Genomic DNA, 17,015 nt, shown 5'->3' with positions numbered 1-17,015 from the left:
AAAAAGACAAGGTGGTCTATTACACGCGCACAGATTTTGGAAATCATACTTTTGAATCCAGTTTTTGGAAAGGAGAAAAGGAAAAATATTACCAATGTCAGATGTTGGAAAGATTCCTATTTAATCATTTGAGTCCAGTGTAAGTAAAGCAGAATTGGTAATAAAAGAGGAATTGTTATCATAATTGGAAGGCTCCAAGCAGCAGTAAAGCCTTGCTGTGATTTACCTGTTGTGCTGGTCAACGTGGGTGAGCAAGAGAATGTTACCTGGGGAGGTGACTGACTTAACAAAGCTCCTGTAACTGGAAACGCGCTGACCTCCCCGACCAAATCTCCTCCCTCCCTCTGACCTGGCTCCGCCCTATACCCGAGTCTTGGATCCCGCTCAGGAGGCAGGGCAGATCGGAGCTGGAACCGGATTCGGCATCTCTCTCGGAACGGAGGAAAGGACAGAGCAGGAGCAGAGTTCCCATATGAAACGTGTGGATCTTATCCTGTACGAGCTGTCGAGCCTCCCAGTCTGAAGGTGCTTTTTTTTAAAAAAAAAAGAACATTTTTCAGCACAGACAAGTTAGGGAGGTGCAATGTTTAACCTTTGTCAATTCGGGTTTTATTCAAAAGGCAAGTCGTGCTATGAAGTTTGATCGCTATCAAGGCAGGAAGCAGAGCCGAAACAGCAAGAATGGGGGATGATGTAGGAGCTTGAGTTTGTTATTCAGGTGTCAGAGAAGCTGTCTGACCTTAGCAGAGTGCACGGACATTGGCCGGGCTGTCAGCTGCTCAGAAGAGAGTTCAAGTCCCACTCCAGAGATTTGGGACTCAATCTCAGTGCAGTACTGAGCGAACGCTGCACTGTCGGCAAGCCCCGGCTTGTGTTTATTCCCCTTTTTAAGGGTGAAAGGGAAGGGTCTCTGAAGGAATCCATTCCCAGTGACCATTCGAATCAATTTATTGTTTCTTTGCTCGTTGGCTGACTGACCACAACATCCTGGCACAACCTGGTAAGGGATGTGGCAAATGCAAAAAATACCATCAGAATGCTGCTGTTTGCTTCCCCTCACATATCCCTTTTGTCCCAATAACATTGCAGTATACAAGCCAGAGTGGTTCCTATTTAAGACAAAAAAGGAACTTGGTATTAGTTCAGTTGCTGTTTCAGGGGTCGATTGATCAGAAACCAGTCTGACCAGAATAAGGTTTTTAAATAACTTTTATCCATCATACAATATGTGGTGATATTTCCCTATAAAACTGATGATGTATCTAAGTTGAAAAAGGAAATATAACAGCAGTGATGAATGAATTGAATGTAGAGAAAATATTGCGACTGCTGTCTGGGTTTCATATCCTCAACCCCTGCCCAGCGTGTTTGAAAGTGGGGGACATCTAAAACACAACACGTGGCCTCCCCACTGCCTTCCTGCCCACCCCTGAACTGTCTCTCGTTTTGCAGTAGGCAGAGGAGGTGTCAGCCAGCCCACCTGCCCTTGAGCCTATTGAGGCCCTTAAGTAGCCAATTAATGGCCATTTAAGTACTTCACTCCACCACTGCTGTGATCTTACCTTTGACAGGGGGAGACCCACACCAGGTGGGTAGACCAGCAGCTTTTATTGCACGGCCTGGTGTCAGTCAAGGAGGCGGTGGGGGTGGGATAGGGTGGGGTGGTGGTTGGGGGTGGGATAGGATGGGGGGGGTTCAGGGTTGGGATGGGACCGGGTGGGCTTGGGTTGCAGTTTGGGGGGGGCTGGGGGGGGGGGGCGGGGGCGGGGTGACCTCCTTTGGGTATCCTTGGTGCTCATTGAAGGCACCCCTACGAAGTCATACCCCCCGCTTTAATCCTACTCCCTGACCTCTCAAACCCTCCCCCGTTATTGGCCAGCTAGGCCCTGCTGATAGCCAGACTTACCTTGAAGTCCAGCTCTGTAGCCTTCTCTTGTTTGGGGACTGCCTGTAGTCCCAGCAGTGGCCACCATTTGAACCTGGCACTGCTGAGACTACAGGTTAGCCTGCAGCTCTCTTAAGTTGAGACTTTCTCCCCAGGTAGGGCAGAAGTCACGAACTTAGGCAATTAACGCTAGCTTCAGCATAATATGGCTGTGAGGCAGCCGGCCTTCTGGTCCGTGGGCTCCCTACTGACCTTTTAGTCATAGGGGTGGGGTTGGGGGGGCACCCCAAAAACTCCAGTCTGTGTCAAGGTGAGCTGGTTGATGCTAAAGTTCTCATTTCCTCATTCACTCCAATGGTCAGCAAGCTCACTTGGAGTTTCTTGCAGAACTTTTGCAGGAAAATTTAAGTGTTGGTATTGGGAGCTCCGAGCCATTTGGATTGTCCTGGAATTGCCAGGAATGAGAAATTAATCTCTGTGAGCAAAGCTATGAGATATATATTGCAGGTCGGGAAGAAAAGCTGTTTGTCCAACTATCAAGAATCATTCAATCAGTTAACAGACTCTGTGTGGGTTCCAATTGGCTGGGAAGGCAGTAAGCCATGAATATTGATGTCTCAGGTAACCAATAGAGAGAGCATGGTGATTAAAGGCAGAGGTCTTGTGATGAAAATTCCCAGAATGCACCCAACCAGAATTGGCTATCCCTATTTGATGTGAATCACAAGAACATTCAGCCCCTCGAGCCTGTTTCGTCATTCAATATGATCATGGCTGATCTGATTGTGGCCTCAACTCCACTTTCCTGCCTGCCCCCCTCTCCCCATAACCCTTGACTCCTTTCTTGATCAAAAATTTATCTAACTCAGCCTTGGACATATTCAATGACCCAGCCTCCACTGCTCTCTGGGAACAGAATTCCAAAGGATAACGACCCCCCTGTGAGAGAAAAAAAAAATCTCCTCACTTCTAGACCCTGGAGTCAGGACCTGAGCAAGACACCTTGGAGGACTCTGTGTTAATCCTCTTCCATCCAATGCCATGTGAAGTATAACTCCCTGTGTGGTGTCCAACTGGTTATACAAAGTGCTCAAGGATCCCCTCCAATCCACACACCACCCTGACCTGGAATTATATCGCCATTCCTTCACTGCCAATGGGTCAAAATCCTGGAACTCCCTCCCTAACAGCACTGTGGGTGTACCTACACCACATGGACTGCAGGAGTTCAAGAAGGCAGCTCACCACCACCTTCTCAAGGGCAATTAGGGATGGCCAATATATGTTGGCATAACCAGCGATGCCCACATCCTGTGAACAAATAAAAAAAAGCTGTTATTAACTTCAATGCAAATAAACATAATCAGCAGCCCATTTTACAGCTTTCTCAATCAATTGTTTTACAATCTCACACAGCAATTGAAGTTACTCCCTCCCCTCTGCAGCCTTGTTCTTTTAAGTGTAACTATGAGTCAGTTGAGAGACCCATGTCTCTGAGTCATTGAGTTCCTAGTTGGAGCCCCACTTGAGCACAAAATTCAAGGCTGACGCTTCAATGTCACAAAATAGTAGGGGAAAGGGATCAAATTTGAGAAGATGTGGTAAATCAAGGAGTAAAGATAAGGCAAGAGAGAATGATATTAATATGGGAAATGATAAACAGAACGTGACAGGAAGGGATAGAGAGTACAAATCTAAAAGTAAATCGGTCAAGGCTATATGTTACAAAAATAATAAAAGGATAAAATTAAAGGCTCTGTATCTAAATGCATGTTGCATTTGAAACAAAACAGATGAACTGATAGCACAAATAGAAATAAATAAATATTCTGATAGCCATTTCAGAGACCCGGCTACAGGATGACATATATTGGGATCTGAACGTTGTAGGATACATGACATTTAGGAAGGACGGGAATGTAGGAAAAGATGGAGGGGTGGATCTGTTAATTAATGTTGTTATTAGCACATTAGAGAGGGATGACCTAACTTCATGAAAGCAGGATGTAGAAGCAGTTTGGGTAGGGATGAGAACTGATAAAGGCAAGAAGCCACTTGTGCAAATGGTATACAGGCTCCCTAACTAACTACATGGTAGGACAGAATATAAAGGAAGAAATAATGGGAGCTTGTCAGAAAGGTACTACAATAATCATGGGGGGATTTTAATATATATATAGACTGCAAAAAACAGATGGGCAAAGGTAGCTTGGACGGGGAGTTGATGGACTGTTTTCAGGTTAGTTTCTTAGAACAGTACATTCTGGAACCATTCAGAGAGCAGGCTATACTAGACCTGGTATTGTGCAACAAGATAGGATTAATTAATAACCTTAGAGTGAAGGCACCCCTAGGTAGCAGTGATCATGATATGATTGAATTTTGCATTCTGTTTGAGGGAGGGAAGAATGGGTCCAAGACTAGTATTTTAAACTTTAATAAGGACAATTAGGAGGGCATGAAAGCAGAGCTAGCTCAATGAACTGGCAAATTAGGTTAAGGGATGGGTCAATAGAGAAGCAGTGACAGACATTTAAGGGAATATTTCAGAATACACAGAATAGATACGTTCCAATAAGAAAGAAAAATTCCAAGGGAAGGACCCACCATCTGTGGTTAACTAAAAAAAGTCCAACTTAAAAGAAAAAGCATAAAATTATGCAAAGAGGGGTAGAAGGTCAGAATATTGGACAGAATATAATAAACAACAAATAATGACTAAGACATTGATAAGGAGAGAAAAACTAGAGTACTAGAGAAAGCTAGCTAGAAATATCAAGACAAAGCGTAAGGGTTTCTATAGATATTTAAAAAGTGTTAACAAAGTGAGAGTTGGTCCTATGGAAAGTGAGACTGGGGAATTAATAAGGGAAGTTGAGATAAGAACACATATTTTGCATCGGTCTTCACTATAGATGATACAAGTAACATCCCAGAAACAGCTGTAAATCAGGAAATGAAAGGGAGGGAGGAACTCAAGAAAATTACAATGACCAGGGAAGTGGTACTAAGCAAATTGTTGGAGCTGTGGGCTGAAAGTCTCTGGAGCCTTATGGACTTCATCCTAGGGTCTTAATATAAGTGGCTAGTGAGATACTTAATGCAGTAATATAAAAGCAAAATACTGCAGATGCTGTAAATCTGAAACAAAAACAGAATTGGAAAAATTCAATTGGTCTAGCAGCATCTGTGGAGAGAGGAACAGAGTTAATGTTTCAAGACTGTATGACCCTTCTTCAGAGCTGAAGAGAAGTAGAAATGTGATGAAATTTATACTGTTTAAGGGGGGGTGGGTTTAGAAGGCCAGCGATAAGTGGGGATGAAGGAGAGGTTGACAAAGATGTCATGAGCTAAAGGACAAGGGGAGTGATAATGGTAGTGGTTAGTGCTTAAAAAAAGGTGCTGATAGTGGCATAAAGGTAAGGAAGCAGAATGTGATAACAGAACAAGGGTAGCATTGCGTGAAAGAACATCATGGAACAAGTAACAGATGTCCCTGTGGGGGATGGTGTGGGATATGAAAATGGGATAGAAGGGAGGATAAAAGGGATAAGACCATGGATAAATACATAAAAATAAAAATGTGGATAAAAAATAAAAATGAATGTAGAAAAAAAGGGTTTAACAAAGGGGGTGAGGATGGAGGAGAGAGCTCATGGTCTGAAGTTGTTGAACTCACTGTTAAGTCCAGAAGGCTGTAAAGTGCCTAATCGGAAGATGAGGTGCTGTTCCTCCACTTTGCGTTGGGCTTCACTGGAACATTGCAGCAGGCCAAGGACATACATGTGGGCATGAGAGCAGAATGGGGTGTTGAAATGGCAAACGATAGGAAGGTCTGGGTCATGCTTGTAGACAGACCGGAGGTGTTCCGCAAAGCAGTCACCCAGTCTGCGTTTGGACTCCCCAATGTAGAGGAGACCACATTGGGAGCAGCGGATGCAGTTAACTAAATTGAAGGAGGCACAAATGAAACGCTGCTTCACCTGAAAGGAGTGTTTGGGCCCTTAGATGGTGAGGAGGGAGGAGGTAAAGGGGCAGGTGTTGCACCTTCTGTGATTGCATGGGAAGATGCTGTGGGAAAGGGATAAGGTATTGGGGGTGATGGAGGAGTGGACCAGGGTGTCTTGGAGGGAAAGGGGCCTACGGAATGCTGACGGTGGGAGTGAGCAGAAGATGTGTTTGGTGGTGGCATCATGCTGGAGTTGGTGTAAATGGCGGAGGATGATCCTTTGAATGCGGAGGCTGGTGGAGTGAAAAGTGAGGACAAGGGGGACCCTATCGTGGTTCTGGGAGGGAGGAGAAGGTGTGAGGGCAGAGTCACGAGAGATGGGTCAGATACGGTTGAGAGCCCTGTCAACCACAGTGTGGGGGAACCTCAGTTGAGGAAGAAGGAAGACATGTCAGAAGCGCTGTTTTGGAAAGTGGCATCATCGGATGGAGGTGAAGGAACTGAGAATGGGATGGAGCCCTTACAGAAAGCAGGGTGTGGGTAGCTGTAGGAGTCATTGGGCATTTAATGAATATTGGTGGATGATCTATCACCTGAAATGGAAATAGAGGTAAAGGAAGGGAAGGTAAGTGTCAGAGGTGGACCATGTGAAAGTGATAGAGGGGTGGAAATTGGAAGCAAAATTGATAAATTTTTCCAGCTCTAGACGAGAGCATGAAGGGGCACCAAAACGGTCATCAATGTGCCAAAGAAAACGTTGTGGGAGGGGACCTGAGTAGGGCTGGAACAAGGAATGTTCCACATACCCCACAAAGAGATGGGCATAATTGAGACACATATGGGTACCCATAGCCACAACTGATACTTAACGCTGTGGTTTTAATTTTCCAAAATTGCCTAAGTTCGGGGAATGTTCCATTCGATAGGAAAATAATGAATGTAACTCCTTTATTCAAAAAGGGAGTGAGACAAAGCAGGAAACTAGAGGCCAGTTAGCTTAACATCTATCTTAGGGAATATGTTAGAAGCTATTATTAAAGATTTTATAGCAGAGCTCTTAGAAAAATTCAAGGCAATCAGGCAGAGTCAACATGGTTTGTGAAAGGGAAATAATTTTTGACCAATTTATGGAGTTCCTTGAAGAAGTAACATGTCTGTGGATAAAGGAGAGCCAGTGGATGTGCTATATTTAGATTTCCAGAAGGCATTTGATAAGGTGCTACGTCAAAAGTTATTGCAGAAAATAAAAGCTCATGGTGTAGAGGGTAACATATTGGCATGAATAGAAGATTGGCTGGCTAACAGGAAACAGAGTAGGCATAAATGGGTAACTTTCTGGTTGACAAGATGTAATGATGCCACAGAGATCAGTGCTGGGGCCTCAACTTTTTACAATTTATATAAATGACTTGGATGAAGGAACTGAAGGTATGATTGTTAAATTTGCTGATGACACAAAGATAGGTAGGAAAGTAAGTTGTGAAGTGGATACAAGGAGGCTACAAAAGAGATATAGGTAGGTTAGGTGAGTGGGCAAAGATCTGGCAAATGGAGTATAATGTGAGAAAATGCGAAATTGTCTATTTTGACAGGAAGAAAAAAGAAGAAACATATTATCTAAATGGCAAGAGATCGCAGAGCTCTGAGATGCTGAGGGATTTAGGTGAACCCGTGCATGAATTGCAAAAGGCTAGTATATGGTACGGCAAATGATTAGGAAAGCTAATAGAATGTTATTGTTTATTGCGAGGAAAAGTGAATACAAAAGCAGGGAGGTTATTCTTCAGTTATACAGGGCATTAGTGAGTCAAACCTGGAGTACTGTGTACAGTATTGGTCTCCTTATTTAATGAAAGATGTAAATGCATTGGAAGGAGTTCAAAAAAGGCTTACCAAACTAATACCTGGAATGGGAAGGATGTCTTATGAGAAAAAGTTGGATAGGCTAGGCTTGTATCCATTGGAGTTTAGAAAAGTAAAGGGCGATTTGATTGAAACATATAAGATCCTGTGTGGCCCTGATAGGGTGGATGCAGAAAGGATTGTCCCCCCGGGGAGAATCTAGAACTAGGAGTCACTATTTAAAAATAAGGGGTTGCCCATTTAAGACAGAGTTGAGGAGAATTTTTTTCTCTGAGGGCCGTGAGTCTTTGGAATGTTATTCCTCAAAAGGTGGTGGAAGCAGAGCCTTTGTGTGTTTTTAAGGCAGAGTTGGTTAGATTCTTGATTAACAATTGTGGTTGAAAGGTTATCAGGGTAGACAGGAATGTGAAGTCAAGGTTACAATCAGATCAGCCATGATCTTAAAGATGTAAATGCGTTAGAAGCTGTTCAGAGAAGGTTTACCAGAGTAATACCAGGAATGGGCATGTTATAGTATCATCATGTCATAGTTTACAGTGCAGAAAGGGGGCGTTCGACCCATCGTGTCCGCACCGGTCAACAAGCCCATATCTGCTCTAATCCCATTTTCTAGCACTTGGCCCATAGCCTTGTATGCTCTGGCATTTCAAGTGTTCATCTAAATATTTCTTAAATGTTGTGAGGGTTCCTGCCTCTACCACCCTTTCAGTCAGTGAGTTCCAGATACCCCCAAACTCTGGGTGAAAAAAATTTTCCTCAGATCCCCTCAAAACCTCTTGCCCCTTACCTTAAAGCTATGCCCTTGCTTATTGACCCCTCCACTAAAGGGAAAAGTTTCTTCCTATCTACCCTATCTATGCCCCTCATAATTTTGTACACCTCAATCAGGTTCCACCTCAGCCTTCTCTGCTCCAAAGAAAACAACCCCAGCCTATCCAATCTCTCTTCATAGCTGCAACGTTCCAGCCGAGGCAACATCCTGGTGAATCTCCTCTCACCCTCTCTAGTGCAATCACATCCTTCCTATAGTGTGGCAACCAGAACTGCATACAATACTCCAGATGTGGCCTAGCTAACACTTTATGCAGCTCCAATGTAACCCCCCTGCTCTTGTATTCAATGCCGTAACTAATAAAAGCAAGTATCCCATATGCCTTCTTAACCACCTTATCTAACTCCCCTGCTGCCTTCAAGAACCTATGGATATGCACACCAAGGTCCCTCTGATCCTCTGTACTTCTTAGAGTCCTACCATTCATCATGTACTCCCTTGCCTTGTTAGTCCTCCCAAAACGCATCACCTCTCACTTTTCAGGATTAAATTCCATTTGCCACTGTTCTGTCCATCTGATCAGCCCATCTATATCTGCCTGTAGTCTAAGACTTTCCTCCTTGCTATTTACCGCACCACCAATTTTCGTGTCTTCTGCGAACTTACTAATCATACCTCTTACATTCATGTCTAGATCATTAATGCACACTATAAACAGCAAGAAACCCAGCACCGAACCCTACGGTATGCCACTGGACCCAGGCTTCCAGTCACAAAAACAGCCTTCAACCATCACCCTCTGCCCCCTGTCACTAAGCCAATTTTGAATCCAATTTGCCAAATTGCCCTGGATCCCATGAGCTCTTACCTTCTTGACCAGCCTCCCATGCGAGACCTTGTCAAAAGTTTTACTGAAGTCCATGTAGACTACATTAACTTCACTACTCTCATCTACACACCTAAGGCAGAATTTAGCCCTCGATAGCGAGTGGGCCCCACCGGCTCAGTGGCGGGCAGGCAGCGGACCCCCGCTGCCAAAACGGGGCTCACTGCCATTTTGAGTGGGCGAGCCAATTAAGGCCCACCCGGCGGCCTGCCCAACAGGAAGCGCGAAAGAGCACACCGCTCGCTGAGGCCAAGTACTGTCTCAGGGAGTTTAATGACAGGTAAGAAAAGTCAAAAAATAGAGAAATATTAAAATTATCAACATGTCTCCTTCAAGACAATGTCACAGTAGATAGGACATGTTAACAAGAAACACACAAAGTTTATTAAATTTTTAAAAATCGGATGAAGTTTCATGAATAATCTGGAGCCTGCTGGGGCTCCTGGCCTGCCCGCTAGCCTTAAGCTTGGACGGGCAAAGTTTTTAACAAGGTTAATTAGCCTATCCAACCCCAACATTGTCATCAAACCCACTGACAAGGGAGGTGCTGTTGTTGTCTGGCGCACTGACCTCTACCTCGCGGAGGCTGAGCGTCAACTCACAGACACTTCCTCCTACCTCTCCCTGGACCATGAACCCACCACTGAACATCAAGTCATTGGTTCCAGGACTGTCACTGACCTCATCTCCTCTGGAGATCTTCCTCCCACAGCTTCCAACCTGATAGTCGCCCAACCTCGGACGGCCCGCTTGTACCTCCTACCCAAAATCCACAAACAGGACTATCCCAGCAGACCAATCGTGTCAGCCTGTTCCTGCCCCACAGAACTCATTTCTCGTTATCTTGACTCCCTTCTCTCTCCCCTTGTCCAGTCCCTTCCCACCTACATCCGTGATTCCTCTGACACCTTACGTCACATCAACAATTTCCAGTTCCCTGGCCCCTACCGCTTCCTCTTCACCATGGACGTCCAATCCCTCTACACCTCCATCCCCCACCAGGATGGTCTGAGGGCCCTTAGCTTCTTCCTTGAACAGAGGCCCGAACAATCCCCATCCACCACTACTCTCCTCCGTCTGGCTGAACTTGTTCTCACACTGAACAATTTTTCCTTCAACTCCTCTCACTTCCTCCAAATAAAAGGTGTGGCTATGGGTACCCACATGGGCCCCAGCTATGCCTGTCTCTTTATGTGGTATGTGGAACATTCCTTGTTCCAGTCCTACTCCAGACCCCTCCCACAAATCTTTCTCCGGTACATCGATGATTACTTCGGTGCTGCTTCATGTTCTCGTTGGGACCTGGAAAAATTTATTAATTTTGCTTCCAATCTCCACCCCTCCATCATTTTCACATGGTCTATCTCTGACATTTCCCTTCCCTTCCTTGACCTCTCTGTCTCAATCTCTGGTGATAGACTGTCCACCAATATCCATTACAAGCCTACCGACTCCCACAGCTACCTCGACTACAGCTCCTCACAGCCCGCTTCCTGTAAGGACTCCATCCCATTCTCTCAGTTCCTTCGCCTCCGTCGCATCTGTTCCAATGATGCTACCTTCAAAAACAGTTCCTCTGACATGTCCTCCTTCTTCCTGAACGGGGGTTTTTCATCTATGGTCGTTGGCAGGCCCGTCAACCGTGTCCGACCCATCTCCCGCGCATCCGCCCTCACGCCTTCTCCTCCCTCCCAGAAACATGATAGGGTCCCCCTTGTCCTCACTTATCACCCCACCAGCCTCTGCATTCAAAGGATCATCCTCCGCCATTTCCGCCAACTTCAGCATGATGCCACCACCAAACACATCTTCCCTTCACCCCCCCTGTCAGCATTCCGTAGGGATCATTCCCTCCGGGACACCCTGGTCCACTCCTCCATCACCCCCTACTCCTCAACCCCACTTATGGCACCACCCCACGCCCACGCGAAAGATGCAACACCTGCCCCCTTCACTTCCTCTCTCCTCATCGTCCAAGGGCCCAAACACTCCTTTCAAGTGAAGCAGCATTTCACTTGCATTTCCCCCAACTTAGTCTACTGCATTCGTTGCTCCCAATGCGGTCTCCTCTACATTGGAGAGACCAAACACAAACTGGGTGACCGCTTTGCAGAACACCTGCAGTCTGTCGGCAAGAATGACCCAAACCTCCCTTTCGCTTGCCATTTTAACACTCCACCCTGCTCTCCTGCCCACATGTCTGTCCTTGGCTTGCTGCATTGTTCCAGTGAAGCTCAACGCAAACTGGAGGAACAGCACTTCATCTTCCAACTAGGCACTTTTTAGCCTTCCGGACTGAAAATTGAATTCAACAACTTTAGATCTTGAATTCCCTCCTCCACCCCCACCCACTTTCCGTTTCTTCCCCCTTCCTTTTGTTTTTTCCAATAGTTTATACAGATTTTTATTTTCTCACCTATTTCCATTATTTTTAAATCTATACCTTTTATGCCCTGTTAGTCTTATTCCACCCCACCCCTACTAGAGCTGTACCTTGTGTGTCTTGCCATCCATTCTCAATTAGCACATTTGTTTAGACAATATCACCACCTTCAACACCTCTTTGTTCTTCTGTCTGTGACATCTTTGATTATCTGCTCCTATCACTGCTTGCTTGTCCCTACAACCACACCCTCCCACCCCACTTCTCCGCCACCAACCCCCCCCCCCCCCCCACCCCCCCACCCCGCCCACCCACCCACCTTAAACCAGCTTATATTTCACCCCTTTCCTAATTTTACTCAGTTCTGTTGAAGGGTCATGAGGACTCGAAACGTCAACTTTTTTCTTCTCCGCCGATGCTGCCAGACCTGCTGAATTTTTCCAGGTAATTCTGTTTTTCTTTTGTAATTAGCCTGTCAATGGCCTTAATTGGCCATTGACAGGTTGGCAGGCGGACAGCTGATTTCGCTGTCTGCCCACCTTCCTGAAGATTTAAATGGACCGGGATGATGTCGGGGGTTCCTCCCAACGTCATTCCACGTCATTTTCCCCTCGGCGAGCAGGCCCTGCCCCCAAATAGCCGACGGGAAAATCCTCCAGCTAGTCATTTCTTTGAAACATTCAAGCAAGTTTGCTAGACATGATCTCCCCCTGACAAAGCTATGCTAACTATCTTTGATTAATCCTTATCTCTCCAAGTGGAGATTAATTCTTCCCTCAGAACATTTTCCAAAAGTTTCCCTAACTGATGTTAGACTCACTGGCTCTATAGTTCCCTGGTTCATCCCTACCAGCCTTCTTGAATAATGGTTCCACATTACCTGTTATCCAGTCCTCTGGCACCTCTCCTGTGGCCAGAGAGGATTTGAAAATTAATGTCAGGGCCCCTGCAATCTCCTCCCTTGCCTCCTACAGCAGCCTGGGATATATCTCACCTGGGTCTAGGGGTTTATCTACTTTTAAGCCCACTAAAACCGCTAATACCTCCTCTCTCTCGATGCTAATTTGTTCTAGTATATCACAGTCCCCCTCCTTGATTTCTATACCTACATCATCCTTCTCTATAGTGAATACAGAGGCAAAGTATTCATTTAAAACCTCACCTACGTCTTCCGGATCCTCACACAGATTGCCACTTTGGTCCCTAATGGGCCCTACTCCTTCCCTGGTTACTCTCTTGCCCCTAATGTACTTATAAAATGCCTTTGAATTTTCCTTTATTTTACCCACCAGTGTTTTTTCATGCCCCCTCTTTGCCCTTCTAATTCCTTTTTTAAGTAACCCCCTGCACTTCCTATACTCTAGGGATTCTGCTGTTTTGAGCCCTTGGCATCTGCTATAAGCTTCCCTTTTTTTCCTTATCCAACCCTGTACATTCTTTGACACCCAAGGTTCTCTTGACTTATTGGTCCCACTCTTAACCCTTACGGGAACATGTTGGCCCTGCGCTCTCACTATTTCCTTTTTGAATGCCTCCCACTGCTCTGATGTAGATTTCCCCTGTCTACTTTGGCCAGATCCTGTCTTACCATCTTAAGATCGACCTTCCCTCAATTCAGAAATTTTATTTCCGGCCTATCTTTGCTGTTTTCCATAACTAACCTAAACTTTACTGAGTTATGGTCACTATCACCAAAAAGCTCCCCCAATGTCACTTCTATTACTTGCTCGGCTTCGTTCCCTAAAATTAGGTCCAGCAACCACCACTGCCCCCCCCCCCAAACCCCCCACCTCTCTTGTAGGACTTTCTATCTGCTGGCTCAAAAAGCTCTCCTGGATACATTTTAAGAATGCCGCCCCCTTTAAGCCTTTCACCCTTTGTCTATCCCAGTTAATATTGGGCAAGTTGAAATCTCCTGTTATTTTTACACTTCTGAGATCTGCCTACATATCTGCCCTTCTATCTCTCCCTGACTGTTTAGTATGATTTCCCTCTTTTTGTGTTCTACCCATATGGCCTCATTTGTGGAACCTTCTAAGATATCATTCCTCCTCATTGCGGTAATTGACTCCTAGATAATATTGCAAAAACCTCCTCTTTTACACCCCCCACACCCCCATCTAGCCTGAAGAGTCGATATCCCTGAATATTGAGCTGCCAGTCCTGCCCCTCTCTCAACCATGTTTCCGTGATAGCAATGATATCATATCCCCATGTGTAATCAATACCTTCAACTCATCTGCCTTACTCACAAGACTCACTGCATTAAAATAAATGCCATTCAGCCTTGCCATGCTCCCTTGTGCCTTAACTATATATGCTCTGCCTTCCAGGACGACTTGATTTTTCTTCTATACTTGTCTGTGCATCACCCCCTACTATATCTCCACTTTGTTGTCTTATGAGGAAAAGCTGGACAGGTTAGGCCTTGTATCCGCTGGGGTTTCGAAGAGCAAGAGGTGACTTAATCAAAACCTTTAAGATCCAGAGGGATCTTGACAGAGTGGATGTGGAGAGGATGTTTCCACTTGTGGGAGAATCTAGAACTAGGGGTCACAGTTTAAACGTAGTCACAGTTCAGACAGAGTTGAGGAGAAACTTTCTCTCAGAGGTTTGAGAGTCTTTGGAATGCTGTTGCTCAAAGGCGGTGGAAGCAGAGTCTCTGAATATTTTTAAGTCAGAGCTAGATAGATTCTTGATTAACAAGGGGATGAAAGGTTATTGGGGGTGGGCAGGAATGTGAGGTTGAGGTTACATTCAGATCAGCCATGATCTTATTGAATAGTGGAGCAGACTTGAAGGAATGAGTGGCCTACTCCTCCTAGTACATATGTCTGTATGTAAGTATGTTCATATGCAGTACTGAGGGAGTGCTGCCTTTTCCATGAAATGTTAAACCAATGCCCCACCTGCCTGCTCGGGTGGATATACATGTCATGGCACTATGCTGAAGAAGAACAGGGGAGGTGTGGCCCCAGCGCTGAGGAACTTCAGTTACATAGACAGATTGGAGAACTGTTCTCTTTGGAGAAGAGAATGTTGAAAGGAGATTTGATAGAGGTGTTCAAAATCATGAGGAGCCTGGACAGATTAGATAGGCAGAAATTGTTCCCATTGGTGGAAGGATCAAGAATGAGAGGGCAGAGATTTAAGGTAATTAGCACAAGCAGTGGAGACATGAGGAGAAACGTATTCACACAGCGAGTGGTGAATATTTGGAATGAGTGTGGTGGCAGCAAGTTCAATCGAGGCATTCACAAGAGAATTGGATTCCTATCTGAAAAGGAAGAATGTTCAGGGTTACAGGGAGAAGGCAGGGCATGGCAAAAGGTGCATCGCTCACTCGGAGAGCAGGCGCAGACATGATGGACTGATCTTGACATTTGAGCCAGACCATTCAGGGAGTGAAATCAGGAAGACATTTCTTACAGGTAGCACAGTGGAAATTTGGAACTCTTTCCACAGCACACTTGGCAGCTGGGGGCCATTGAAACTGTTAAGCCTGAGATCAATAGATTGATGTTGGGTAATGTTATCCTGGGATCTGGAGCAAAGGTAGGTAAAGAATGTTGAGACATACATCAGCCATGGTTTCATTGTAGATCATGAAGGCTCAAGGAGCTGAATGGCCTGCTTCTGTCCCTGACTCCATAACACTTCCAACCTAATACTCTGCTGATTTCCCACTTTAATTGTCTTGTGACTGTGATGACCCATTTTGCTTCAGAATTTACTGTTTTATTGCCATTGAGTTTGCCCCACCATTTAGTTGAGCTTTTTTACACTGGTGGGGATTCACCAGCCATGAGTTTTTGGGTCCCCAGTCTTTCTAACTCTTGTATTTGTGGCTTCTGTTACATGCGTTCTGCACCCTTTTGCATTCTTGTCATTTTGTTCATACTTATTTCTCCTTTTGTCACCCTTAGCTGGCATAATCTGTTGGAGTGGATCACCATGGGATGAAAATATTTGGGTTCTTCATCATGTGGGCAATCTTTTCCTCTAGATTTCTACCCAGGAGCCCAGGATGAAAGTAGTCCACATGGTGTTTATATCCAAGGCAGCTCAAAACAACACAATAGAATTGAGGTGTGCTGTGTGCCTAGAATGGTTGGGGAGAATTTTAACCCCCAAAAACGTTTCGATTTGGATGGGAAGTTAAAATGTAGAAAAAAATCTCATTGGAAACCTCTCTGCCTCAATTCTGTTCTCTCCGGTTTTGATGGAAGCTTGACTGGAGGGTGGAGACCAGCCTGCTCCTAGGAGGCGAGTCACTCATTTAAATATTTAAATGAAGTTGTGTGCCTCAGATATTTTCTCTATAAAGCTGAAGAAACCACGAAAGATGTTAAATTTTTCTCACGCCTTTACCTCTTCCCAAAGTACTTCATGGCTAAAGAATTAATTTGAAGATAATGTTACTGTTGTTAAACAGGCAAACAAAGGAGGCACATTCCACACAGGACATTCCGACTAGCAGGATTGAGATAAGAGACTGGATAATCTGTTTTAATGAAGTTGGTGTGGGTTGTGGGCTGGGTTGGAGAACACGTCTTCTATTGTTCAAATAGTATCATGGTATCTTTTACCTATGCTGGAGAGGGTCAACAGGGCCTCAGTCACATCTCATCCAAAAGACGGCACCTCTGACAATGCAGCATTCCCTCCATTCTGCACTAAAAAGCCAGCCTAGATTAAATTCTCAAAGTCTCGGAGTGGGGCTAGAACCTTCAAGCTTCTGACTCAGAGATGACTGTGCCACCACTGAACAAAGCTGATACTGAGGTAACAATAACTTCAGACATCTACTTCCTGCTTGGTAAATTCTTTACAATGATGAATAAGGTTGGCTGAAAAAATAGGTTTGGTATCAAAGGCATGAGAGAGATTAAAAATAATCTGATAGGGTCTTTTTGATGAACCTGAACAAGATAACGAATGATGATTTTTTCATATGACTAACAGAATAAGCAGATGAAATATAAATCGCTGAAAGGTTTGACTTGATATTAGCAAAAATAGTTTATTCATTTATGTTTGAGAACCCAGGCAAAGGAAGCATTGGCAATTCAGTCTCCCACTGTGATTTAGGATGTGTATTACACAGTGGTAAGTTTTTCTACAGGTTTCTCTTCATTACTTTAGTGTCTGGAATTTCTACACTTGCTGACAAAGTGAAATATTGATAGCTTAATGTTGGTCACAATATAGACTGAATTTCATGGACATAGCCTTGAATCATTTGGGCGTTTCAGCTACTGAAGTGTTCAAATATTT

The 17,015-nt window shown here is 44.8% G+C and overlaps 1 protein-coding gene across 4 annotated transcripts in view; it reads left to right on the top strand.

The window, feature by feature from the left end:
* The first annotated feature begins 400 nt into the window (after window positions 1–400).
* Window positions 401–17,015, top strand: part of plekhg7 (pleckstrin homology domain containing, family G (with RhoGef domain) member 7) — an 80,848-nt gene continuing 64,233 nt past the window's right edge. For 3 of the 4 annotated variants that reach the window (XM_041203297.1, XM_041203295.1, XM_041203293.1), the window contains exon 1: window positions 401–525. The gene's annotated coding sequence lies outside the window, so the exon portion shown is untranslated. Of the gene's footprint in view, window positions 526–16,283; window positions 16,524–17,015 lie in introns of those variants that run through there. The other variant, XM_041203294.1, reaches the window with a different exon arrangement.

Source organism: Carcharodon carcharias, chromosome 13, assembly GCF_017639515.1.
Source record: "Carcharodon carcharias isolate sCarCar2 chromosome 13, sCarCar2.pri, whole genome shotgun sequence".
Lineage (NCBI taxonomy): Eukaryota > Metazoa > Chordata > Chondrichthyes > Lamniformes > Lamnidae > Carcharodon > Carcharodon carcharias.
Note: the sequence above shows the minus strand (reverse complement) of the source record. Positions and strands in the feature narration are given on the sequence as shown.